The following is a 6147-nucleotide window of genomic DNA, read 5'->3' as shown; positions in this document are numbered from 1 at the left end:
ACAGGCGTCCATTTTTCAAAACGGTTTTAAATGCTTTTAGGTGTCATCCAGACGTCCATGGGAGCACTATACTACGGCCCCAAATCAATGGGTGCTGGCCTGAGTGATTTATGGAGGTTTGGGGGGTGATACGTTTTTTTCTAATTTATTCACATTTTTGACTTCGTATTAAATCAGATTGCAAATGCACAAAACATATTCCTTAAGTACAAGTAAACATTTATAAAAAATTATGACAGTAAAATGTGACTAAAGTATTTTCATACAGTTCTTATACATGTGTAATTGACATAAAAATCGAAAGAATTTCAAAAAACGGTCCAGAAAGCACTTTTTAAAGGGGGTGATAAATTTTTTCCAAATATTTGACATTTTTGACTTTTGACTTTTGACTTCCTATGAAATCACATTCCAAATGCACAAAACATATTCCTTAAGTCCAAATAAAAATGTCCAAAAAATTATGTTAATAAAATTTGACAAAAGTATTTTCATACAGTTCTTACACATGTGTAATTGACATAAAAATCGAAAGAATTTCGAAAAACGGTCCAGAAAGCACTTTTTTAAAGGGGGTGATACGTTTTTTCCAAATTTTGACATTTTTGACTTTTGACTTTTGACTTCCTAAGAAATCACATTCCAAATGCACAAAACATATTCCTTAAGTCCAAATAAAAATGTAAAAAAAATTATGTTAATAAAATTTGACAAAAGTATTTTCATACAGTTCTTACACATGTGTAATTGACATAAAAATCGAAAGAATTTTAGAAAAACGGTCCAGAAAGCACTTTTTTTTACGGGGGTGATACGTTTTTGCCAAAACCTTTCAAAATTTCAAAATTTCAAAATATGACTCTTGGGTCTGTGACTTGCGTTACAGTAAGCCTATGAAAAATTAAGATGGAACACACTCGCCCACTATAGGATTTTTGGGGGTGTTACACAGCTCATTTACAATATGGCATTTGTCATCAACTTTGGACGAAACAGCGCCGGATGTAATGTGAAATCCCACACAATCCCATCGTGTATATGGTCCGCTCGGTGCCAATAAGTTGCCATGTTATTTTGTACAATTGAGGGGGGACTTCCCTTACAAAGATATCAGGGAACAGCGCAAACGACCACTACCATAAATTTTGCATTCGAGATTCCCCACATTTGGAAAATTCAAAAGGGGTCAGCCCAGCCAGAGTGGAATGGCTGAGCCCCACACTGGGTCAACCAACTTCTTGATCACAGTATCTCTTCTGCTTAGTGGAGGGCAAGTCTCTCCAGTGCCAACATTTTTCCGCTAACGGGAACCACTTTTTGTTGTGTTGATAATATCATATCACATCGACCTGCGTTAAATGCCGTTTAGGAATGCACTTGCACACAGAGTAGTGAAAAAGTAGTTTATTTTGTTTACTAGATTATATCAGTGAACCACTAGATTCCCATCATGCAAACACTGTCCAAAAAATCACCAATTACTTTTTAATATCTTAACCTATCTGATATCACAAATGTTTGCGATATGGCGAAATACAATCACATTCAGACACACACACACACACACAGACAAATGCATGAAACCAATTGATTTATTATCGATAACATCTCAGATTCTCTTGTGCTTTTGATTTACTCCATAAAAGAAGGGTTGTAATTCCAACATGGAAAACACAGGGCCATCAGACACCAGTCCAGTTCCACTCCTCACCAGCATTATTTCCTTTGATCATTTGAACAGGGCGAGGGAGCACAGAGCACACACAAGCTGCATTCAGTAACAATATCTTATTTGTCTTATGCATAAAAGGCAGTTGCTCCCTGACAACACAAGGAACTTTGATCGTATTAAAAGGGCAGGGGAGACTAGCCCATAGAAGCTGCATTTAGTCAATTCAGCATCAAATGCTTACTACAAGGCAGTGTTGCTGATGAAATAATGCCACACCCCCTAGTGGACAAAAGGCTTACAGCACCTGGTATTCCCAGGCGGTCTCCCATCCAAGTACTAACCAGGCCCGACCCCTGCTTAGCTTACGAGATCAGACGAGATCGGGCATATTCAGGCTGGTATGGCCGTAAGCAAAGGTACATCTCTTGGTACACCATATAAAGTCAAAGTGAGTCTGATAAACAGACATTGCATTCTCACCAATTAGATAAGCAGCTTGAACTTTGGCTCACTCAAAAGTGGAAGAAATTACATATACTGTAGCCATCACTTTTTAGCACAGATAGTTGGATGAAATACAAACAAACCTTGCAAACATTTCTAAGCGAGGGCACATATTTCAGCCTTGTGGGAAAAAAACAGACAAATACAATGACTTCTGACAAATACATCATCAGCAACAGTTTCCCATGCCAGCTATCCTACTAGCCACAATAAATACACAAAAGCTCTGGATGTTGAAAACCTATTGCATTGTTCTGTGCTAAGGAGAACGCATGTATGGACAATTTCATATTGGAAGCGCATGGGGCGCGTATGACACATCATGACCGGGGGGGGTTAGAGTGGCTTCTCAACTATCTCTTGATTGAAGTACCAGCGTGGCATAAATACAATGCTGCATTTCGCAACATAATGTTTAGACAAAATGCCAACAATGTTTTGCTACAAACAAATGTTTCCACCTTTCGATTGGTCCACAAAGTCTCTTTCACAACTGACTTCAAAGATCTCCATAAGCACAGTCGGTTGACTCAAGTCATCCTTAAGCCTGCCGCCAAGCAACGGTTTATCATTAACAAAGATATCAGGGTAAAGCGCAAACGACCACTACCATAAATTTTGCAAACGACCACTACCATAAATTTTTGCATTCGAGATTCCCACATTTGGAAAATTCAAAAGGGGTCAGCCCAGCCAGAGTGGAATGGCTGAGCCCCACACTGGGTCAACCACCTTCTTGATCACAGTATATCTTCTGCTTAGTGGAGGGCAAGTCTCTCCAGTGCCAACATTTTCCGCTAACGGGAACCACTTTTTGTTGTGATAATATCATATCACATCGACCTGCGTTAAATGCCGTTTAGGAATGCACTTGCACACAGAGTGGTGAAAAAGTAGTTTATTTTGTTTACTAGATTATATCAGTGAACCACTAGATTCCCATCATGCAACACTGTCGAAAAAATCACCAATTACTTTTTAATATCTTAACCTATCTGATATCACAAATGTTTGCGATATGACGAAATACAATCACATTCAGACACACACACACACACACACAGACAAATGCATGAAACCAATTGATTTATTATCGATAACATCTCAGATTCTCTTGTGCTTTTTGATTTACTCCATAAAAGAAGGGTTGTAATTCCAACATGGAAAACACAGGGCCATCAGACACCAGTCCAGTTCCACTCCTCACCAGCATTATTTCCTTTGATCATTTGAACAGGGCGAGGGAGCACAGAGCACACACAAGCTGCATTCAGTAACAATATTCTTATTTGTCTTATGCATAAAAGGCAGTTGCTCCCTGACAACACAAGGAACTTTGATCGTATTAAAAGGGCAGGGGAGACTAGCCCATAGAAGCTGCATTTAGTCAATTCAGCATCAAATGCTTACTACAATGCAGTGTTGCTGATGAAATAATGCCACACCCCCTAGTGGACAAAAGGCTTACAGCACCTGGTATTCCCAGGCGGTCTCCCATCCAAGTACTAACCAGGCCCGACCCTGCTTAGCTTCCGAGATCAGACGAGATCGGGCATATTCAGGCTGGTATGGCCGTAAGCGAAGGTACATCTCTTGGTACACCATATAAAGTCAAAGTGAGTCTGATAAACAGACATTGCATTCTCACCAATTAGATAAGCAGCTTGAACTTTGGCTCACTCAAAAAGTGGAAGAAATTACATATACTGTAGCCATCACTTTGTTAGCACAGATAGTTGGATGAAATACAAACAAACCTTGCTAAACATTTCTAAGCGAGGGCACATATTTCAGCCTTGTGGGAAAAAACGGACAAATACAATGACTTCTGACAAATACATCATCAGCAACAGTTTCCCATGCAGCTATCCTACTAGCCACAATAAATACACAAAAGCTCTGGATGTTGAAAACCTATTGCATTGTTCTGTGCTAAGGAGGAACGCATGTATGGACAATTTCATATTGGAAGCGCATGACACATCATGACCGGCGGGGGGGGGGGGGGGGGGGGGGGGTTAGAGTGGCTTCTCAACTATCTCTTGATTGAAGTACCAGCGTGGCATAAATACAATGCTGCATTTCGCAACATAATGTTTCGACAAAATGCCAACAATGTTTTGCTACAAACAAATGTTTCCACCTTTCGATTGGTCCACAAAGTCTCTTTCACAACTGACTTCAAAGATCTCCATAAGCACAGTCGGTTGACTCAAGTCATCCTTAAGCCTGCCGCCAAGCAACGGTTTATCATTAACAAAGAAATCAGGGTAAAGCGCAAACGACCACTACCATAAATTATGCAATCGAGATTCCCACATTTGGAAAATTCAAAAGGGGTCAGCCCAGCCAGAATGGAATGGCTGAGCCCCACACTGGGTCAACCACCTTCTTGATCACGGTATCTCTTCTGCTTAGTGGAGGGCAAGTCTCTCCAGTGCCAACATTTTCCGCTAACGGGAACCACTTTGTGTTCTGATAATATCATATCACATCGACCTGCGTTAAATGCCGTTTAGGAATGCACTTGCACACAGAGTAGTGAAAAAGTAGTTTATTTTGTTTACTAGATTATATCAGTGAACCACTAGATTCCCATCATGCAACACTGTCGAAAAAATCACCAATTACTTTTTAATATCTTAACCTATCTGATATCACAAATGTTTGCGATATGACGAAATACAATCACATTCAGACACACACACACACACACACACACACAGACAAATGCATGAAACCAATTGATTTATTATCGATAACATCTCAGATTCTCTTGTGCTTTTGATTTACTCCATAAAAGAAGGGTTGTAATTCCAACATGGAAAACACAGGGCCATCAGACACCAGTCCAGTTCCACTCCTCACCAGCATTATTTCCTTTGATCATTTGAACAGGGCGAGGGAGCACAAAGCACACACAAGCTGCATTCAGTAACAATATTCTTATTTGTCTTATGCATAAAAGGCAGTTGCTCCCTGACAACACAAGGAACTTTGACCGTATTAAAAGGGCAGGGGAGACTAGCCCATAGAAGCTGCATTTAGTCAATTCAGCATCAAATGCTTACTACAATGCAGTGTTGCTGATGAAATAATGCCACACCCCCTAGTGGACAAAAGGCTTACAGCACCTGGTATTCCCAGGCGGTCTCCCATCCAAGTACTAACCAGGCCCGACCCTGCTTAGCTTCCGAGATCAGACGAGATCGGGCGTATTTTTTTTTTTTAAATCTTTTATTATGAAAAAACACATAATATTTACAACATTCAATCAATAATAAAAAAGGATGAACAATTCATCCTTTTACAAAATCAAAAAATCAAAAATAAATAAAATAAAACCCATTAAAAAACACAATCATCCACTTAATAATGAAATACAAGTTTCCCATTTGACAGAATTTCAATAAAAGTACTCCCCCACACAAACAATTTTTCAAAATTTCCTCCACCGTATCTATATATTATCTCTATATCTCTCTCTAATATGCTCCTAAAAAAACCTTCCACACTCACAATTTTCCCTTCATAATGACCTAAATTCCTTCTTAATCTTATCGCATATCTAGCATGACTTATTACAAAATTCACCAAATTAATATTTAAAACTTTACTTTTCCCATTTAAACCAAAAAGAAACAACCTCCTCCACTCCACCCCAGTAAAAATCTCTTCTCCCCAATGTTTTACTAAAAGTCCTTTTAAAAACTCATGAAAATCTTTCAACCTACTACATTCAATAAAAAAGTGCATCAAGTTTTCCACCCCCGTACCACAAATATCACATTCTCTTTTAATATCCCTATTTATTTGATGCAAAACCACATTTGTAAAAATCCTATTATGTTTCAATTTAAAATCATTGTCTTCACATTCTATAAAATTATATTTTACATTTACATTCTTCCATATTGATTTTACATCCATGTTTGGAAACACCCTAGACCACACTTTCTCCGCAGCAGGAC

General features: G+C 38.9%; 2 non-coding genes and 3 pseudogenes across 2 annotated transcripts; all 5 read right to left on the bottom strand.

The window, feature by feature from the left end:
- Positions 1–1116: 1116 nt before the first annotated feature.
- Positions 1117–1267, bottom strand: LOC120039743 (annotated as a pseudogene).
- A 697-nt stretch (positions 1268–1964) lies between these two features.
- Positions 1965–2084, bottom strand: LOC120039750. The gene has a single exon (XR_005475491.1). It is a non-coding gene; the product is annotated as a 5S ribosomal RNA (ribosomal RNA).
- A 706-nt stretch (positions 2085–2790) lies between these two features.
- On the bottom strand, positions 2791–2941 carry LOC120039745 (annotated as a pseudogene).
- Positions 2942–3637: 696 nt separating this feature from the next.
- Positions 3638–3756, bottom strand: LOC120039740. The gene has a single exon (XR_005475488.1). It is a non-coding gene; the product is annotated as a 5S ribosomal RNA (ribosomal RNA).
- Positions 3757–4447: 691 nt separating this feature from the next.
- LOC120039742 lies at positions 4448–4597 on the bottom strand (annotated as a pseudogene).
- Between the last annotated feature and the right edge of the window lie 1550 nt (positions 4598–6147).

This window comes from Salvelinus namaycush, unplaced genomic scaffold, assembly GCF_016432855.1.
Source record: "Salvelinus namaycush isolate Seneca unplaced genomic scaffold, SaNama_1.0 Scaffold2972, whole genome shotgun sequence".
Classification (NCBI taxonomy): Eukaryota; Metazoa; Chordata; class Actinopteri; order Salmoniformes; family Salmonidae; genus Salvelinus; species Salvelinus namaycush.
This window is presented reverse-complemented; position numbering and strand designations above follow the sequence as displayed.